This window comes from Onychomys torridus, chromosome 2, assembly GCF_903995425.1.
Source record: "Onychomys torridus chromosome 2, mOncTor1.1, whole genome shotgun sequence".
NCBI classification, from domain to species: Eukaryota; Metazoa; Chordata; class Mammalia; order Rodentia; family Cricetidae; genus Onychomys; species Onychomys torridus.
The window spans coordinates 95651349-95673854 of record NC_050444.1 but is presented as its reverse complement, the minus strand read 5'-3'; the positions used below and the strand labels follow the sequence as shown (position 1 = coordinate 95673854).

Sequence of the window (22506 nt, the reverse complement as noted above, 5' to 3'; positions counted from 1 at the left end):
AATTTTAATCACTTTCATTTATTCCATGTTGTAACTTTTAAAGCTAAAGATATATTTTATTCTGTATGTATTGGAATGGTAGAATGGTAAAATTCCATTAAGAAATTTATAGTTTTCTAATGCAAATGCATTCAGAGTACCTAGTAAGAAAGCTCTTGTAACTTCCAAGACTTTTCTGTTTAGAGAATACACAGATTAGATTTTGTGCTTTATGAACATGCAAACACACACACACACACACACACACAAACACACACACACACACACACACACACACACACATACACACACACACATCTTGAATAAGGCTAAGTAACTGATTAGCTACCACAGCTACATGAAATCTTCTGTTAAAGTATGAGACAGTGCTTGAGAGAGAATGGAAGATTGTTTTATTGCTTAATTCAGAGCTGTTCTAATTATAATGCTTTCATGTTTTGAATTTTAATAAACTTTCATTCACAGAATAAATAAATGAATTTATTTAATTATATCAAAAGAATGTAGACCTAGTATAATGTTCTCATTTTTGCAGGTGAAGAAATGAAGAATCAAAGAAGTAAAGGACCTATCTCAAAATCACGTAACTAGTAAGTAATATCTGAAGATCAAGTTAAATTATCCTCTTTCTGAGTTCTTTTCTATGTAAAATGATAGTTTCTCATTTCAGATAAGATGGTTTAAAATCTCAATCCTCATTATCTACCACATTGATGCAGCAGCACTAATTTTGTACATATTGTATTGTTTCTTGATAATTCCAAATGAGTTTCAGATAATTCTTTTTATAAGGGATGGTATAGCTGATGATGTAGTATATCAAAAGAAAGTCATTAACATCACTTTGAGAAATTTCTATGTCCTAGGGCCTTTGGGGTTTATCCTTATTTAATCCTCATAAAGCATTGTACAAGAGGTGGTTTATATCTATAGTGCAGATAACCAAAGCTATATGAAGGTTGGTAGTTTGTAGAGGTATTTAATGTCAGAACTACATTATAGCTCTTAATCTCTAAGCCTTCAAAGATGCCAGTGTTTGGTGTCATATGAATTTTACTTATGAAGCAGTGATAAAAGTGGCAATCATTGAAGTTGTGTAGCATGTTAGATTATGACTGTCTTCTGTAGCACATATTTCAAGATACTAAAGTAGTGAATTCAAGATCAACTTGAGTTGACACTGCACATGCTCTACAACATCTGTGCTCTTGTTTTGCCCCCAAATATCAAATCCATGAAAATTTGTTACCACAAAAATAGTAGATATAATGATATCTATAAGTAGAACAAGAAATGTTGGGAAAATATATACATAACACTATCACATGCAGAGATTAACATCTTGCTAAGTTAAGTGGAAGGAACATTCAGAAAAGAGAGACCTTAATTGACCTGACATACCATGAAAATATTGGTTTAAAGAAGCAATTGACATTTTGAGCTGCATGAGAGATAGATATGTGTAGTTAGATAAAATCAATTTCTTTTGAGAGAGAAACAAAGTTAGAAGCATGGGGGAATTAAGAGACTCTGGTAATAGAAAGTAGACTAAGTGACAGAGGTGAGAAGGAAGAGTGGGATGTTTTATCAAATAGTCAAATAGTTGGGCTGAAGTTATTGAGAAAGTCTTTTAAGCCATTGAAAGTATTGATAATGTATTAATTTTTGCCATTTATTTTTATATGTTTAATGTAATAATAAAAGTTGTCTTGGAAAAAGTACTGTGTATACTAAATTGTGAGCATGCCTGCTTATGATTAAATAGTTTAAGGAATTAAAGTACAACATTTTGCTTTGGTTTGTTAAGCATAACAGGGACATCCTTCTACCAAGTATTTACAATTGCTCAGATTTATTTTCTGTTTTTAAGATTTATTATTATTATTCATGCATATGAGTGTGTTTGAGAGAAAGTTGGCCATATGTATATGGGAGTGCCCATGGAGGTCAAAGAGGGTGTGTCAGATCCCCTAGTGCTGGAATTGTGAACAAATTTGCATCCTCTGGAATAGCAGTAAGTGTTCTTAATCACTGAACATTCTTATCAGCCTTGCTCAGATTTCTATAGTAACTTAAAAGAGATAAAGTATCAACTTTCTTTCAATTGTTTTTTACTTCACAAATATCTGTTGGATTAATAATTGACATCTCTGTCTTACCATTCTACATTGAAAATATGTCTGATGAGATGAGAACTATGTTTTATTTCTAGAATGTTATCTCTTCCAAAAGTTTTTAGAAGAGAATCCCCTTATGTCTAGGGGGTGTCTCTGTATTACTGAAATATATGCCTTCATAAGATCAGGCTGTATGACTATAGGGCATTTTCTTAGTTAGAGATTGATGATGGAGGGCCTAGACTATGTGGATAGTGCCAGCCCTTGGCAGGTGGTTTTGGATTCTTTAAGAAACCAAGCTGAGCAAGCCATGGAAGCAAACCAATCAGAAATACTCATTTATGACTTCTGCATCAGCTCCTGCCTCCAGGTTCCTGCCTGCCTTGTTTCCCTGCTCTTACATCCTTTGATGATAAATGGTGATGTGGAAGCCAAGCTGAATAAAATCTTTCCTCCCCAAGTTGCTTTGGTCATGGTTTGCATCTCGGCAATAGTAACCCTAACTATGACAGCCCCTAACCTAGATGCTCAATACAAGACAACTTGTTCTCCAAAGGAAGGTCTCTTTAAAATTCCTCAGTAATGCCTGCAACGTTTACAACTTCCTCTGGGTCTTAAATTTATTAATGATCCCAGTATCCTGATGCTTCTTTATTGTTATCTTAAAAGGAATGACAATAAAATTCTGAACAAGCTCCTCCTTCCTTTATGGGTCAGTTGAATCTATATCTATGAATTTTAGTGTTAACATCTTACCATTTTTATTTTATTAATTTTGTTTTATGAAATAAGTTGTAATGTAGTCAAATAGGTCACATACTTGCCCAATAGACAAGACTGGTCTTGATAATTCCTCATCATCTTCCTACCTGAGTATCAGGATTGCAGCCTTGAAACACCAGACCTGGCCCACTTACCTTTTACCAAGTCATATATATTTCCTCAGCTCATCCTATGAACACTTACAAACCATATATATATATATATATATATATATATATATAGAGAGAGAGAGAGAGAGAGAGAGAGAGAGAGAGATAGTCATATAAAATGTATAACAGTATATAAATTAAATTTGTGCATTGTATATCAGATCTCATATTTTCTCTGGCTCCACAAGCTCACACCCTTTCTCTAAAGAAATGCCCTTGCCATCAGAGATGTCATTGCTAAGTCAATGTCTATTAACAGTTCTGCTCTTTTAAGAAAGCAGCACTCTGATGTAGGGACTGTTCAAGCAAGTTCTATATATAAATCTGACATTTTATTTATTCAGGACCATATTGAAAAGATGAGGTTGAGCCTGAAGTGGGAGAGGAAGACAGCATCACAACTTTATCTACAGCTACAGTAAAAGCCAAATAGGCCAGTCTTGTGAAGGTTTGATGTGAATACTCTCTACCACTGTACATGTCTGTCATCTAATATAGATATTGGCCGACATTGTATTTTGTTACTGAAAGTTTCTTTGTCTGTTCCATCCATTTATTTGTAAAAGTACTGTAAATGAAAGGTTATGATCAAATAGATAAAAATCTAACATTAAATTTCAGTTAGCTTTCTAAAAAATCATTCTAGCACATGCTTAAATGTCACTTGTTCTACCAACTGTGTGTGCAGGGACACAGGCAAAGCATTACTCCTGATACAGGACTGTATAAGAAGTATTTCCCAACCTGGCTTTGGTATGCACAGAAAGACCCATTGATGTTCCACTATAGTCTTCTATTTATGCACGCTTAAGTGATCCCTGGATTCAGAATAGAATGAAGTTCATGTGATTACAAAAAAAAAAAAAAGCAAAAAACTAAGCCTGACTTTTTATTATCTTATATGGAAAATAAACAAGTTTCTTTTTTTCCCAATGAAACTAAGTAATGTATTCCAATACTATATGGTTTACAAATAAAGGAATTTTGAAAATGTATTATAAGATGAAAGCTATCTTTATTCTGTTGATGACACTTTGACACACAAACCCAGAGCATGGATTCTGGGGGAAAACATAGCATAGGTGGAAATATGGGACAATTACTTGCATTTGAACAGCTTCCCAGTGTTTCTGTGCCTCAGTTATATCTGTATTATGTTTCTCTGAACTATTCTCAGCACTAAACATTGAGGATCGTGTTTCTGATAGACAGGCACACAGGGACTGCTTTGCATTTATTTTCATTTTTGTTTTACTAAAATATCTGAGAATAGGCATGATGTAACATATCTGTTATCCTAACATTCTAGAGATTCAGTGGGAGCATTCAGACTTCAATGTCAATCTGAACTATACACTTAGATATTGTTTCATTAATTAAATACAAAATATTTTCTGACTGAAACATTATTTTATTCATCTCTACAACTCTTGATTTGTTGAAATTCTCACATACTAATGAAAAAGAAATAAAGTATGAATTAATGTATAGTCTTGCTTCATATATATGTCTAATAACATACTTTCTAAATATTAAAATTTGGGCTCTAGAGGGATAACTCGATGGTTAAGAGCACTGGCTGCTTTTCCAAAGGAACTAGGTTCAATTCTCACATGGTGACTCACATCTATCTGTAACTTCATCTGTAACTTCCAGGGGATCTGACAACTTCTGGCCTCAATGGACACTAGACATACACATGGCACACAGAAAGGTATGCAGGCAAGACCTCCTTATTTTTTTAATAATAGAATGTTAGACATTTTATGAGAACATATTCATTGATATTATTCATGTAAATTTCATTTTAAAATGGATATTAGGATCAGAGACATAATTTAGAACTGATATTAGTTTACTTTCTATTGTTATGATAATCTTCATAACCAAAAGTAACTTGGAGAGGGGAACATTTATTTCAGATTGTAGTCCATCCCTGAGGGATGCAAGGGGAGGAACTCGTGGCATGAACTTGGAGGCAGAAATTGAAGCACTTATCTCAAACAAGTGGTACTTACATATTTGTTGTTCATATCATGGACTAAGCCAGCATTCATATAAAATCTTGGACCACCTAACAAGGTGGACTATTGTTCATTATGGGCTGGATCCATTAATATTAATTATTAGTCAAGAAAATGCTGCACAGCCTTGCTTACAGGCCAATATGATGAAATCATTTTATTTTAATTGAAGCTCTCTTTTTCCAAAATGATCCTAGCTTTAGCCAAGTTGACAAAATCTAACCAACTGAGAATTATATCTAAACCCAAATAGATATCAACATTAGGAAGGCTAAATTGTGCTATGTTGGAATGTTTATCTTTCTATATCTGTCTAGCTGTCATCTGTCTGTCTGTCTATTTTTCTACCTGCCCACCTATCTCTTTTCTATCATTTATCTAATTTGGCTGCCAATCTATTCTACTCTTATCCAAAGAAAATTTTCATTCAATTTTATTTCTAATTCACAATAAAATTTATTTATCTATGTGATATGGAGGTAGTTTATATCAAAGAGAGGTAATAATTTAATGTGCTGTTTTCCTTACATAAAATTAAGCCAAATCAGACCACCAAGTACTACAGTTATGAGACTGGAAAAGAAAAAGGAGACGGTGACTCAATGCTCTGCTGAAACGCAGCATTTGCTGATGCTGCGTCTACAAGCCAGCTGACCTGGCAGGGTATGTCTGGTGATTCTTAGCCCAGTATTCTCCATTCAATGTTCCTCACTCTTATCTCTTCATTGCACACTGAGAAACACGGCATCTCTGTGTCTGTAGCAGCGAATGTGCTTGTTTCTATGTCAGTTCTCAACATCAACTGTGGCTTACAGTGTAGCTCTTTCCTAGCTCTCAAATTTAATATTCCAGTTCAATTACCATTTCTCTGTGTGGCCTTATTTTCTTGTTTCAGGCACAGCTCTGAATAGTTCCTATCAAGTCATAATTTGCTGACTTTTCCTTATCCTCCATCAATGATAAAGAATGCCCTGCCACGTCTCTTTCTCTTGGCTCTTAGCCTCCCAGCATTTTCCATTATACTTACTTTTCTTGGATGTTAGAGCACCCTTTCTTGCTGATCCATTCTTTTCCTTGTTATGTTCTTAATTGGATGTAAGCTCGAGCCAATGCCACCTAAGCGAAGTTATATGTCTAATTCCATAGCCCAGAAAAACCTCCCCCATACAATCTGCCACACAGTTCCCATAGTGTGATAACTTGAGAAAACAGACACGCTTTGTCCTTTGAGGCTTCTCTTAATTTCTGCTCCATTTCTCTGATTACTTACTAACCTCCTTCCATATTTTACGACTCCATCTTTGTTTTCACCTTACTTTAGCTTACTACTGGTTTAAACACTCTAGTCTGTGAATGACATTACAAGTGCTTGGCTTAATTAAAACAGAACACTGAATGATGTATGTGGAACATTATATAGGGAGAGTCACAAGTTTATTGCCCTTGACTATTATATTTCCCTGAGGACTTTTAAGAAAAACTTAACATAAAGACATACTTACAAATGTTTCATTCCATAATTTCTGAGATATTGATACAATGATTGGTTTAAGTTGCATGGACTGAGACTATTGGAATGGAAGGAATATCTTCTAGGATTTGAATAGCTAGGAGAGCAGTGGTAGGGATGCCCTGAAGCAGAGGTGAAACTTTCTTTTAACATGTAGAAGGGATTCCCTTTAAAAGAATTTATTTTTTTATTTTTTTATTTCTTATATTTGTGTTTTAATATTACACATCAGCCATGGGTTTCCCTGTCCTCGCCCCTCCTGTCCCCGCTCCCACCTTCCCCCCAGCCCCTCCCCTCCATTCCCATCTCCTCCAGGGCCAAGACTCCCCTGGGGATTCATTTAAACCTGGTGGATTCAGTACAGGCAGGTCCAGTCCCCTCCTTCCAGGCTGAGCAAAGTGTAAGCCCAAGATTCCAAACAGCCAGCTCATGTACTAAGGACATGTCCCAGTCCCACTGCCTGGGTGCCTGGGAATTTTATTTGTTTACATAGCTTTGCCTTTTCTAGAATATCATGCTGTATTCCTACAGCATAAACGAGTTCAGTCAATAATATACATTTAAATTTCCCTTTTTAATGGCTTGCATAGACCAATTCTTTTTAGTGCCAAATTTTAGTGCATTACTTGTTCGTATCAGAGTTTACCCATTTACATATTAAAGGAACTTGAATTGTAGCAAGTTTTAGTATTATAAGTAAATGTATTTGCAGATTATTTTATGAACATACAGTTTTTTAGTTCCCTAGTTAAAATGAGGTGTATAATATTATGTTTAACTTTTTTAAGAAAACATTAAACTATCTTCCAAATACTGGTTCAGTTTTTAACTCTTCTTAACCATGAGTAACCATCCTTGTTTCTCCATATCTTTATGGTAGTCTATGATTTCAAGGTAATCCTAATCTTAAAAATTTTATTTTTTGAGAATTTTATATGTACCTAAAACATGATTTGCACAAATTCACTCACATTTCCCATTTTTTACTTCTCCCATAAGCTCTACCACTTTTCCCTTTCAGTTTCAGAATTTCTGAATCTTTGAAAGGTCATCATGATAAAACAAATTTGTTTCTAAATCTTTTTTATTTATTCTTTGATATTTTCATACAATGTACTTGTAGCTTGATCCCTCCCCTATGACAGTTACTCCCAGATCCATACCCTGAACTTCTTATTTTTTCTCTCTCTTCTCAAAATAAAATGAAAAAGCCACTAACAAAACAAACTTCTGATTTGTGTTCAACAGCTACTTCTGAGCATCAGCCTGCCCTGGACTTTGGTTGGTATAACCAGTTTCCCTCCCCTGAAAAAGATGTGTTTTCCTCTCCCAATCTCTGTCAGCTGCACACAGAATCTAGGTTAGGGATAGTCCACTCTGACAACTTTCCCTCCTTTGTGCTGGATCTTTTTTTTGACTTGAGTGCGTGCAGCAGGTCTTGTGCATGCTGTCACAGTCTCAGTAAGTTCTTATGTACAACAGTCTTGTTATGTATGAAAATTGCTGTTTCCATGGTGTTATCTGCAACTTTTGGCTCTTATAATCTTTCCACCCCATTTTTCTCATAGATCCCTGATCTTTGAGTGGAGGGATTTGATAGAGACATTCCATTTATGGCTGAGTGCTCCAAAGTCTCTCACTCACTGCATGCTGTCCAGTTTTGGATTTCTGCGTTAATTACCATCTACTTCAAGAAGAATCTTCTCTGCTGAGGGTTGAGCAATGCACTCTTAGGAGTTTTAGATATGATAATAGATCAATTTTATGAAAAGTATCATCTTAATAATATTATATCTTCCTATTCTTGAACATGGATTATGTCCACAATCATAGTTTCTGTTCATATATTGACTGATGGGTAAGCATGTAGTTAGGTTGTGCACTAATGTAAATTATGTTTTGTTTTTAATGTAAGTTAAATTTGTTTATTTATGTTATACAGAATGATGTTTGACTTGTTTTTCAGTTTTGTATCCTGAAACCTTGTCATAATTGCTAATCAGTTTCTGAAGTTTCACTGTAATTGTTGATGATTATTCCTTCATATTTTCAGAGATGCTTTAGTTACCTACATGCAAACACAGCTTCCCTTATCCCTTTGTTTAAGTCTTTTTAAAATTTTATTTCATCTGCAAGTACTATCACCATGATTAGAAAGGAGTGGTGGGCAAGAACTTCCTCACATTCTTCAGGATGTTAGAAGGAATAGATATAGCTTCTATCTATTATGTGTTCTGTTAGTTATAGCTTTTTCCTGAATATATTTTACCAGGAAGAAGTATCCATGTATACATAATTCATACAGAGATTTCACCATTAATGTGTTTCTGTACTTTTCACATGTTTTCAGTGTATATCATGTGGTCATGTAATTCCTTCCTTAGTATGTTGACATGATGGAGGAAAGTTAAATATTAAATTTTGATTTAGCATTATTAACCCATAATCCCATAAACATATTATAACAGTCTACTCTTCTAAATTGAAGAACTATGATCAGGTCTCTCTATATCTTAAGTTTACCAGCACTCTGTGTATAATATACAGCTTGTTAATGCTTTGGCTTTAGTACCATAAAACAGTAAGTACATTTGCATGTATCTACATGTAAACTAGACTTTACAGAAATCTCAGTATCATTTTGCATGTTCCGAATTAAAATGAAGAAAATTTGCAATCATCTTGATTACCATTTGTCAGGTTGACAGAAATTTCCTTAAATAAAAGCATAGACAATTATAACTCTATTTGAGACAGTTTAATTGTTGCAAGGCAGTCCTGTCTCAGTCTATCAAGTGCAAAAGTGCAGTAGTCCATTCTACACCTCTGTTGGCACAGGTAGAGAGAACAGATCTAAAAAACAAATAGGGACTTACTTTTCTAAACTTATTTGGAACAGAAGAACACATAGCAATAAATGACATAATATGATATAGAATTGCTATGAAAAGTGAAATTGTATTGACCTAAGGGCAACATTAACCTGAGACTAATAATTTTATTAACATCTTTGCAGTGATTAAAAGTGAGCTTCTTATGGGCCTCTTAGTGTGTGCCATAGAAATAGCAGACCTTAATAATGTAGCCTGAGTTTAAAGTTGTTTTGTACAAGTTCACCCTCTTAAACAGAAGTAACCTCTTTCCCCATCTCCCCATTTCACACCCTCAAAAAAACAGGACATTAGAAAACAGCAGATTCTACTTTATCAGGGCCCCCAATTAAGTGGCTTGGGGTGTCTGTTTCTGTGTCATTTTCAGAAACAATGGTATCATTAAATTGCTGAAATTGTGGTGTCAGCAGGAAGCAGTGTGGAGAGCTGCCACAGAGAGAACAGAATATGAATGGCACAGCTACTTTGATGTCTTCCTGACCTGCTTCCTGGTGCCTACTGCTGAACTAGCTAGAAACAAAATGTGAGGGAGCACTGCAAGGGCTGGTGTGGAACCATGGCAGCCTCACCCCGCCAGGAAGAGCTGTGCTTGCTGATTTCTTCCACTGGAAGCCTTAGGCAAACTGCACTAAAGACTGCTTCAGAACACAGCTCCCACTCCACTGTGGTTCCTCTCCAATTGCTGGGCTTTCATCAAATACAACATCCTTGCCCCACTTACAAATAAAAAAAAGACACTCACAAAAAAACTATTTATTTATTCCTTCGACAAATGTCTTGTTGTAGGCGCAATACTTTGCTTTTAAAGTAATTTCATGAACAAAAACTATAAAATCCTGCTGTTTAGTTACTTGGAAGTGGTAGAAACAGAGAGCAAAATATATGGGTAAAATAAATCTTTCAGTACATAATATTTAAAAATTCAATGTAGAGATGGGAAATGAAATAAATAATTAAGGGAGGTACAATTTTAAATTGTGTGGCAGAAGATTTAGTAGGGAATGCTGCATGCTGGGGAGGGGCAGGTTATATCATCCTGGTTCTGCACTCCAGCCTCTCACGTCAGCTGTGTAACATTGGGACATGTATTTCTGTCTCCCAGTTGTTGATCTCTAGTTGCTGAACAGGGAGTATGTAGTACTTCTTGGATTTTCCTGGCTGAAGGACTTTGATAACTGTTTGCATAGTAGCACTGTGTAATGGCAGTGCATGGAGTCCCCCAATATAGCTTTTGGTTTTTTGTTTTGTTTTACTCAGAAAATAATGCACACACCAATTTCGTGACCCATTAGTTTGAAAGCTCAGTTAATTCTTCCATGTTCAATAATCTTAATGTATGGTCTAGAATATGAAGATACCCTTTACAGTTCAGAAATAGTGTACTGACTGACATTGACCAAAGCCTCACACAGATCACTATTAAATGTCACTAGTATCTATTCCTCAACTCTAAAACCATGAACATGTTTTGAAACATTCTTTTATAACATTGCCTGGCAAAACCCATCTAGTCTCCAGCACTTTTTTTGACCTTGTCATAAAAATTGTTTTCTGACTTCCTAGGACATCATGGTTGATGAAGACCACAATTTTTAAACAGGAAAAAATCCACTCTAATGTGAAATATAACCCACATATTATATGATATACCTTGATTTTAAGATAATTTAAATGTGAAGGTTCTCTTTGGAATCAAGGAAATATGTAGTCTACTGTTTAGGTCTGTTTGTTGTTTCTAGGCAGTTCTAAGAAACTGAGGAATTATTCATAGTCCTCTCCTTGTCTAGCTTCTATATTGAATGTAAACAGAACTCAGTAAATATTCTCTCAATGGCTTTAAAAACAATTACATAATGTTTTGAATTAAAAAACAGGCTTAAGTTTTGAGAAAATTTCAAATGAAACGGGGTTTTAATCTTTCATCTCTGGGCCTTTCTCTTTTAAAATTACATAAACACAGTTAGGGTTTATTATAATCAAATTTGAGATGTCAGTATGAGTTTATGCACAACTTTAAATTTTATTTCTTATATATAGGATTAGTTAGGTACTTCTCTGTTGCTGTGATAATATGCCATGACCAAAAGGGACTTGTGGAAGGCAGAGTTTGTTTTGACTTCTAATACTAGAGAGATATAGGTTCATGATGGTGAAGAGCCAGGGTAGCAGGCAAGTATGGTGGCCAGAACAGAAAGCCAAAAACCCGTATACTCAGCACCAAACGTGAAGCAGGGTGAACAAAACGGAAGTAGAATGAGACTATAAGCCCTCAAAGCATACCTTGAGATATACAATTCATTGTGAATGGCTGTGCTCCTCAAAGTTTCCATAACCTTACCAAAGAGCATGACCAACTGGGAACCAAGTTTTCAAACATCTGTACTATGGGAAATGTTCTCTAACTCTCACAGCCTCTGCTCGAAAATGTCCCACACTCAGGGGGACAATTCAGGTAGGAGATGGAATCTTGCTAGGACTTCTCAGGGACTACTTCAGCATAGACAAGGCTCTGTTAATAGCCCTCTTAGCAGATTCTTAGAATGCTCATATGGCCTGCATCCATAGGCATTGCCCCATGGATCTAGCAATCCAAACCTCGGAATTTTCATTTCAAGCACACTCATAGTATTTGCCAGAAACTCAGTAACTTAATATTTGCTGATAGAAACAGAATCACCAAGATAAAATATAAAATGAAAGATTCACTGTAGAGGAAGGGCTTTATAGGAATGGGTACTTTGTGGAAATCATGGTTTGTATGAGGCTCTGACTTTGAATTTGGTGTTATGAAGTGGCTGAAACAGGTACAAAACCAAAACTAGCCATAACAATAGTGAAGATGGAGTGATGCTGCTAGGGTTTGTTTCACCACCAACCTGACAGCACAGCTTCCTGAAAACACTCTGCTGGCTCTTCCTTAGGAGTACTTAAAAAGACAGTGAGCATAAGGCTAAGGGATTATTTGTCCTACTGATGTCCTGATTCCAATGAAGTGACCCAGTGAGCTAAGGCTATATGGAGTCCATCTGAATTCTGAATTCTATTACTGCCTTTTTCCACTAGAGAATAAAAATGAATATAGTTTCATACTTGCCAAATTATATGTATATTTCCTTGTGGCAAAGATAACTGGAAATTATATTAAATTATAAAAATACAAATTATAGGAAACACTGATGGAGATTCCCTCAAGGTGAACTGCTGCCACATATACATACTCATGAAAGGGCAACATAGTGCAATATGTCACAAGATACTTTACAAAATTGTTTTCTATTGATGGTATGGTAGGATTTTTAGAGTTTAGACACTCCAATCTGAAAATATGGGAAACAAATGAGTGCATAAATAAATATTACTATGAATTATAAAGTTAACAATTTTCTTGTAACACCCAAGATCTGGAATGTACACCCATGTCATGAAAGGATCTTGGGGTAACCACTGTTAACCTTTCTCTCTTCCCTATGGAACTGTCACCATCAGCTTTTGACATTCACTTACTGAAGTGATAAGGGAAGATGACAGATGTTGAGCACCCACATGTACATATACATATGTGTGCACACTTGTAAACACACATACCACACACACAAACATGTACACACACATACACACACACAGGAACACATTCAAACACAAATATCTCTCAAAATTTCTTAGGATTTATTTGTTTTCTGGATCATTGTAGAGTTAATTTAATCTGAGTACAGTTAGGCTTGTTTAGTGTTGATTTGATGTTAAGATGGAACCTTATCATCAAGAGACTAAGTTTATGTCAGAAAATATAGAGTTCTTTCTTTACAATGATGTAGTTCAAGCTGGAGGCCAAAGAATTTTTGTTGTAAAGCTTTTAGACATTGTAGTGGAAGATAGGAGTCCCATGTTGTAAAGACCCAAGAGTTGTTTTGAAAAATGTCAGAGTGAACACGTGTCTCTACAGGAGCCCCAGGGGCATAGCACAATCATCACATTGCACTCAGTTGACAAGCCAGGCATGAATTTGAATTCTATAAATTCATGTACTAAAACAAAGAGCCAGAAAATGATCAGTTACTTCTGTGTACTTCCCTGGGAGGTTTGGAAAAAGGGAACCATTTTCATAGCACCTCTGATAAATCTCTTGTACTTTGGCTAATGGAATTATTTTCTTCTATTTCAAAAGTCTCTAAGAAAGGTTTTAAAATGTTGTGTTACTTCATGGAATAATGTCTGTGCAGCAAATGGATTTCAAATAAATTATTGTTGTGAACCACAGAAATTGCTAAAAAATGGCTATAAATTCCATTCAGTATATTTGGTAAATACACATATAGTATATAGAAAAAATACTACTTCTTGCCCTCATTGGAAAGTTGTAGAAGACATGCAGTAGCATGCATCCTATTGACTTAAGTTCATATGCAAAAGTCAGTGTGATCAGGCCCTTTTTTTTAAGAGCAATTATTACAATTATTGCTCAGCAGCCTATTTAAGGGGCAAATGTTCAATTCATTCTAATAAAAGTAATTGTCATCCATCTTCATTGTCTACTGAATTGGTAATATATACAATTAATTAAATTGATAATATATAAAGGTAAAATGTGTTAGACACGCAGAAATGTCTGTAGTCTGTTTATATAGACGGTATGTTTGCTTTTCTTAAGTTCCTAATGAATTTCCTAGGAGACAAACAGTTAATTATTCATTCAAGTTAATAATGTTATTTATAGCTACAGACAACTCTGCAGTTATTGAACATAGATTGAATGATGTGAAGATGTTTCTAGCAAAGTGCTTATTGATGATTCTGATCCCTTTAGTTCCTTTTTGTGCCAAAGACGTTTTACACTCAAAAAGAAAGGGCATTGTTTTAGAGGACTCATCTTACTAACACTACATTCATGATCATAAATGTGAAGTTGTTTTTTTAAAAAAAAGGCATTGTAAAATAAAAGCAAAAAAAATAACACTTAATGAAACATTATAGCATACACGTTTCCATTAAGAAATAAGAGAAATATTGTAACATATTCAAATACATAAATGTTCATATGGAAACAATGAAAGAAGTATTTCATGATGATAGAAACCATAGTAGATTATTATTTTTTCATAATCTCTATGTTTCCTAGACTTAAAAATTGTTTACTACATTCCTAATTTTTATGCCAATAAACCTAAATGGAAGGCAGTTTTCAGGAGTGGGTAAGAATCAACTATACATCTTATTCAGAAATGAATAGAAGCACTGTTAGTCTGTGCTGAAAGGGCTTCACTTATAGCATATTTCATATCTGTTTAATTGCTAGTATTTGCATCAATAATTGAAAACAAATTCCACAAAGACTATTTGACTTTTATATACTAGGACCTTGATACCATGTTTGAACAAACATTCTTAGGTAAGGAAGCAATGTAATATCAAGCTATCTGTTATGTGTTATTATGAATTTTAATAAGGTCTAGCAGTGACAGCAATTTAAGCATTTGGCTTCATTATAACATTTAATTCAATTTCAATATTTCTGTTTTATCCATCTTTACTGTTAGAGTGCTTTAAACATTGTATAATTAATAAATATCTTTATTTATAATGGGACATCAATTTAGTGCTCTGCAAATTTAATGTGGTAAAGTCTCTATGTATATAGTCATGTGTCTAAAGCAACTGTGTCAACACATAGGGACTCCTATTTGTACATAAGCATTTCATCTAAATTATGTGGCAACTTTTTATTAAGGAGCACAAGACTTCCTGCGTCTAGGTTGCAGCTTTCTGTATTTTGACTAAGATTTTTGATGAGTATCCAATCAAGAATTATGAGTTACATTTTTGTATCATTTTTGTCATTTTTTGTGTATTTGTCTTAGCAAAAGCAAGTACACTTAAATAGAAACAAAAATATACTAACATTACAACTAATCTTTGAATTAATGCCTAGCATTGTAAATCTTTCCTTTTATATATTTACTTTGATATAATTCACAACATGAAAACAAAATGAACTAAAAGGAATTTCTTCATATTCTTTGAAAATCATCACATTAAATGATCGTATATTCATGTTTCCAAGCCAAACTGTTGTGTGGACTTCCAAGAGGATGAACCAAACTCTTATCACTCTCCATTGAGCAATAAGAGAGATTAAAGTGATAATTCCACTGAAGTCTAACTTAGAAAACCATGAGTTTATCAGTCTTATTTGCAGAGTATGTGATGGGGCTTACTAGAGGAGCACATATGTCTCAGAAATAGTTCCACTGAAACCGGGCCCTCCATAGCATGGGTGAGGACTCTTCTATTCCTCCCAAAGATTGCTAACCACTCAGCAAGTCAGAGAGCCTTTTCTCCCTAGCATTTGTTACAACTGTAACATTGAGGAGTGTACTAGGAATCTCATCAGTTTTAACTTTCTTAGACTTGTAAATTTTGTTTACCTTCTGAGTTTCAAGAGCTCCCTTTTCTCCTAGGAAACAGTGTTTTCTATTTGAAGGAAATTGGTATACAGTATAAGGAATGGAAAATAGTGCTTCATGAGAATGTTACCATACATAGAAACAACTGAACAATTAATTAAACTAGTATTGCATTTGCTTGGGTTTTTTTTGTTTTGTTTTGTTTTTTGTCTTTTGGGTTTTTTTTTTTTTTTTGGTATATGTAAAGGTGCACATGAAGGGAAGATAATTATTGTGTATAATTAATATGTGTTAATAAGACATTTTGGAATCTACATGAACATTACGATACTTTTAAGTAAAAGAATTGGAGAACAGTGTTTCTAATCATTTGACATTTCTCCTATGAAGACTTGTATTTTATTGAATTCCATTTGTGAATTCCGGGTCCTTCTTTTTCCAGAAGTGCCATTTACTCAATTTCTAACTTAATAAAGTTATCTCTCTCACGCCGGGCAGTGGTGGCACATGCCTTTAATCCCTACACTTGCGAGGCAGAGCCAGGCGTATCTCTGTGAGTTCCAGGCCAGCCTGGGCTACCAAGTGAGTTCCAGGAAAAAGGCGCAAAGCTACACAGAGAAACCCTCTCTTGAAAAACAAAAACAAACAAACAGACAAATGTTCTCTCATATTTCATAACTTAGAAGAGACAGAAAGAAATGTTATAATTAATGAAAAACTTGTTCCATTTAAAGAAAGACAAATCAATTTATCAAATAATTTTTCATGTTTGTCATTTCTGTGAATTTAATGCAGTGATCATTTAATTTGTTTTGAACTTCTCTAAAAAATTATATTTAACTATTACTTTTATTCAAGAAGAGATAGACTTTCAATCTATAATCAGTCTCAAAAGAATTTTTGAGTTTTGTGTTGCTATGGATTCCTTGTGGAGTGCCCCATGAATGTTCCTGTGTTCAAGTCTTGTTCCTCAAGACATCACACCATTAGAGGTGGTGGAACCCTGCTGATGTGTGGCCTTATAGGAGGGTTACAGATCTTTGGTGACATTCTCTTGATGTCCTAATGGATAGCTGTCATGCATTGATCACTGTTGATTTTCCTCATTTTCTCTCCTTGATGTGCCACCACAGAGCTCAGAAGCCATGAATTGAAAACAATAAAACAGAAAACCTAAGTATGCCATTTTCTCATAATTAGGTATCAAGTAGTAATTATGAGAAAATGTAGAATAAGTATACTGGCCACTTTAAATATGGGAATTCTTTTGAATTTTAGATATAATATACAATAAGAATTCAAATACTATTAACATATTAAAATTTTCAAATATGAAATTAAAAATCTTTTTTCCAGACAAAATCAAATCAAAACTTCACAGTTGGTCCTGATTAGGCTGTAAATTATATTATTTTCAATATTAAATTACCTATTGATTATTCAGTGGAATCTTCCTTAGTACATTTTGTACATTTCTTTGGTTTAGAAATGATTATAGTCCACATGTGTGCTTTATTTTCTTTTCATTTTACAAATAGCAATTGCATGCATTTATGGACTAAAGTGTAGTGTTTCCATGTATGTACACAGTATAAAAAGATTCATAAGGCTGTCAAACACAGACATCAGTCGAAATATTTATTTTATTGTGATGAGAACATTCAAATCCTATACCTGTCTTGAAACTAAGTATAATATTATATAAGTTACTTTCCTTACAGCTGTGGTCAAAATATGGTTAAAAGTTCTCTTATCCAGTTGAAGATACTATGGAAGAGCCAGGCTGTCTACACCATCATGGCCAAGAACCAAAAGGAGTTCTACAAAAGATTGCTAGGGTGAGGAATAAATCCAAGAATGTATTCCAAGTTTCCTACTTGCTCCCCTTCTCAGAAATGTCATCAAGTTCTGAATCCATTAAAGAATTAATTCACTGAGTATGTTGGAACCCCAAGATCCATTCATTTCCTACAAGTCCACCAACTGTTATCCAAGCTTATAGTATGCAAGCTATGGTAGACATTTAATTTCTTTTAAATTTATTTATTATGTATACAATGTTCTACCTGCACGCATGTCTGCATGCCAGAAGAGGACACCAGATTTCATTACAGATGGTTGTGAGTAACCATGTATTTGTTAGGGGTTAAACTCAAGACCTCTGGAAGAGCAAGCAGTGCTGTTAACCTCTGAGCCATCTCTCCAGCCTCCTATGGTAGACATTTCCTAGTAAAAGCACAACAATTAGTTTGAACTATTGACTTACTATCCAGTAGCAGAAACATGTGGTGCTCCAACACTGCCATTATACCTGTTGACCAGTACCTTCCAGCCACTAGAACTATGCTTAACTCCTTAACATGTTGGTATTCTAGTTGGATTTTCAGCAAATAGCTATAGTTCTGTTTTTCTCTTTTTATTCTCTCGTAACCTTTAAAATGGTTTTCTGGTAATTAAAACCAATATTTTTCAATATCTTAAGTAAAACTGTGCATAATTTTGTTATATTGCATGAAGTTAGTTACATTTTTAACCTACTGAGTCCAATTAGTGTTGCCCATATGTGCATGGGTAAAAGTCACATACTGGATTATGGGCAACCAGTCAGTAGTGGCCACCACCCACAGAAAAGTGACTCAGCCTCCCCCAAGGAGTTATCTACTGCCAGTAGCTCCTCAGCTAAGGACAGATTCTTCCCAAAGCCTCACATCCATGCTAGAATTTTTAACTGGTTTGACCTTGTTCAGTCCTGCATATTTTTAGTAAAGAATTATCACACTTATAACGACTTTTTAATGAACAGCTCTTTACAGTGTCCTAGTTTTTGTCAAACAGCAGCCTAAGTATACAATGTTTTCTTACAGGTGTTTAGACCCAGCACCTTATAATTTGGCTTTCCTCATGTTTCCAGGCCTAATGTGTCTTTGCTTGAATCTTCAATGTGTGTCGTATCAGTGAGGCACTGCCTAGTGAAGTCTCACAAATGAATCAAGTGAGAAAAATGTGTAAGTCTATGTTGTGTGTCATAGTTACTATCTTCTATCTTTTCAAAATACTTTTGCTTTTAAATTGACTTCTGTGTGTTTTAAACCACCTCCGAACATCCCATAAATTGGGATTACAAGCATAAGTAAAGTTAAGGATTGAGACTGGCTGAAAAAAATAGACTTGGCATTTTTTTAATTAAAGCTTAACTGTAGATAAAGATATTTATTGTTGGCCAGAGTATTTATGTCCAAATCACTGTTAATTTTAGATTTGAAGTATTGGCTAAGGATAAAATAAACTATGAGTTTATCTAAAACTGTAAAATGGTGAGATGTAGGGATTACCCTCTGTTTTCCCAATTCAGCTTGCAAGGATATTCCATAAATACGGTTTATTTTACAACTAGCTGTAGCTTATAAGTGTTGTTCTGTCACTTTGTCACATTTATTTTGTGTGTAGTGGGCTGTGCCAGCATTGCACACTATTTAATCATGTGCACACTATTTAATCATGTACAGTCTTTATGGGTTTGCCGTGCATTAAATTGTCTGCAAAATGTTCATGTTTAAAATGATGAGGATATTTGATAATCTTCACAAAGCAATTATATGCATGAGGTTCTAGAAGGAGCTGAGTGGAAACTTAAATGTGGTGACCTGCACATGAAGTTTCTGCATACAGTTACCTCTCTCCCTTTTGGTTTGATGCATTCTACTTCCCAGGACTGTCTTCCCATTGCCATTTATGTCATTATATTTGGTATTTTAATATACATTTCTCACTGATTAATTCTCCTTCTTGAACTTAATGACATGTACATTTCAAAGCAAAAATGCTTTAAAAAAAGTGATTTCATACTCTGGAGGCAATTGACCGCTTAACTGGACTCCTGGAGCTCAGCCTGGTGTTTGGCTATGGATCTTTGTGTCTGCTTCTATCAGTTATTGGAGAAAGGCTCTATGATGACAGTTAGGGTATTCACCAACCTGGCTACTGGGGTAAGCTAGTTCAGGCACCCCCTCCACTATTGCTAGTAGTCTAAGCTGGGGTCATCCTTGTAGGTTCCTGGGACTTCCCTAGCACCCAGTTTCTCCCTATCCTCATGATGTCTCCCTCTATCATGGTATCTCTCTCATTGTTTTCACACTCTATCCCTGTTCCAGCTCAACCATCCCAGTCCCTTATGTTTTCATCCTCCAACCCCTACCCTCCATTGCCCACCCCTCATCCCCAGTTTACTCATGGAGATCTCATCTATTTCCTCTTTACAGGGTGATCCATGAGTCCCTCTTTGGGTCCTCCTTGTTAGCTAGGTTCTCTGGAGCTATGGTTTATAGTCTGCTTATCCTTTGCTTTACATACAGTGTTTGCCCTTTTGAGTCTGGGTTACTTCACTCAGGATGATAATTTCTATTTCCATCCATTTGCCTGCAAATTTCATAATGTTATTTTTTTTCTTCTGAGCAGTACTCCATTGTGTATATGTACCACATTTTCTTAATCCATTCTTCTGTTAAGGGAATCTAGGTTGTTTCCAGGTTCTTTATTTTCTTTTACTAGTGAAGACTTGAGCAAAGCAAACAATATAATGTTCAGTTTCAGGATGCTGTTTATATATCAGATATATCTCTGTGGGTTAGGCTTGAATGCCTCAATGATAATCACTTCAATTTTGTGAAAAATAAAGGAGATATTCCAATATAAAAGAAATAGATAGCCCTCTGCAAAAGGAGCCTGGAAAGCACAAGACAGAACAATTGCCTAAAAAATTCTGATACCTTTTCCCAATCATTCAGGGGAAACCTGGCCAAATTTTGCTAAATCCTTGATCCTTATAATACTAAATTTTTGTGTGATTAAGAGATAGTATCTTCAAGGTAATATTGCCAACTCCCTTGTTTAACCATAGGAACTGCTACTTGTATCATGGCTGAGGCATAATTTATCCATACTTTTTTTAAGAATTTTTTCTCCTTTTTTATTTATTATATTTGTATCTTAATTTTACACATCAGACATGGGTTCCCCTGTCCTCCCTCCTCCCGTCCCCACCCCCACCTTCCTCCCAGCCCCTCCCCACCATTCCCATCTCCTCCAGGGTGAAGACTCCCCTGGGGGAGTCTTAACAAAATTTTGTTCATTCTACATACCAAAGATCCTCCTCTCCCCCCTACCCCTCCATCCTCCCCCTCCCAACCCAGCCTCCATTCCCTCCTATAAGAAGGTAAGGCCTACCATGGGGAGGTACATTTATTAGAGGCAGATCCAAGCCCTTCCCCCTGCCTCAAGACTGTGAAGGTGTCCCCTCATTTAAGTGGGCTCCCAAAGGCCTGCTCATGCACCACAGATGGATTCTGATTGTACTGCCAGGGCCCCCCTTATGCAGATCTTGCTACACAATTGTCTTGCTATGCAGAGGGCCTAGACCAGTCCCATGCAGGCTCCACAGTTATTGATCTAAATTTCATGAGTTCCTACTAGTTTGGTTTGGTTGTCTTTATAGGTTTCCCCATCATGATCTTGAAGCCCCTTGCTCATAGAATCTCTGTTCCCTCTCATTGACTGGAATCCCAGAGCTTTGCCTGGTGTTTGGCTGTGGATCTCTGTATCTGCTTCCATCAGTTACTAGAGAAAGGCTCTATGATAACAGTTAGGGTATCCACTGACCTAATTACTGGGTTAAACCAGTTCAGGAACCTAAGGTGGGGTCATCCTTGTGTATTTCTAGGAACTTCCCTAGCACCTGGTTTCTTCCTATCCACATGATGTCTCCTTCTGTCATGATATCTCTTTCATTGCTCTCCCACTACATCCCTGTTCCAGCTTGACCATCCTGTTCCCTTTTGTTCTCATCCCCCATCCCCTACCTCTCCATTGCCCACCCTTCATCTCCAGTTTACTCATGGACACCTCATCTATTTCCCCTTCCCAGAGCGATTCATGAATCCCTCTATGGGTCTACCTTGTTAGCTACCTTCTTTAGAGCTGTAGATTGTAGTCTGGTTATCCTTTGTTTTACATCTAGTATCCACTTATGACTGAGTACATAAAATATTTGTCCTTCTGAGTCTAGGTTACCTCACTGAGAATGATAATTTCTATTTCCATCATTCTGGTACATGAGCTGGCAATAGATAATTTCTATTGTCTGCAAATTCCATGATGTCATTGTTTTTCACTGCTGAGCAGTACTCCATTGTGAATATGTACTACATTTTCTTTATCCATTCTTTGGTTGAGGGGCATCTAGGTTGTTTCCAGGTTCTAGATATCATGGATATTGCTGCTCTGAACACAGCTGAGCAAGTAGAACTTAGATACTGTCTCTTCATAAACAATGCATGTGTGAGTTAAAACACTAGTTATAATTCAATTTCATGTTGACATTCTCTGCTAAATACCTGAATTGAGATGTAAATTACCCTATACAAATTCTATGCTTAGTACCTGAGGAAGAAATCTATACTCTGTAGAGATGTAAAGATCTCAATTGACAAGCTGCTTACCAACCCACTAAAATGGTAGATAATGCACTTCAGGCATTAGAATTTTCATGAGAAACGACATTTGGTGGCTGTAAGTAGTTCTTTTGAAATGTAGGCTTTCTTTTCATGCTGACAGAATTGAGGTTAATGACAATATC

At 35.6% G+C, this 22506-nt stretch overlaps 1 protein-coding gene across 37 annotated transcripts in view; it reads left to right on the top strand.

The window, feature by feature from the left end:
- The first annotated feature begins 543 nt into the window (after positions 1–543).
- Ptprd (protein tyrosine phosphatase receptor type D) overlaps positions 544–22506 on the top strand; it is a 2001112-nt gene continuing 1979149 nt past the window's right edge. For 36 of the 37 annotated variants that reach the window (XM_036177144.1, XM_036177143.1, XM_036177148.1 and 33 more), the window contains exon 1: positions 544–590. The gene's annotated coding sequence lies outside the window, so the exon portion shown is untranslated. The remainder of the gene's footprint in view (positions 591–22506) is intronic. The other variant, XM_036177106.1, reaches the window with a different exon arrangement.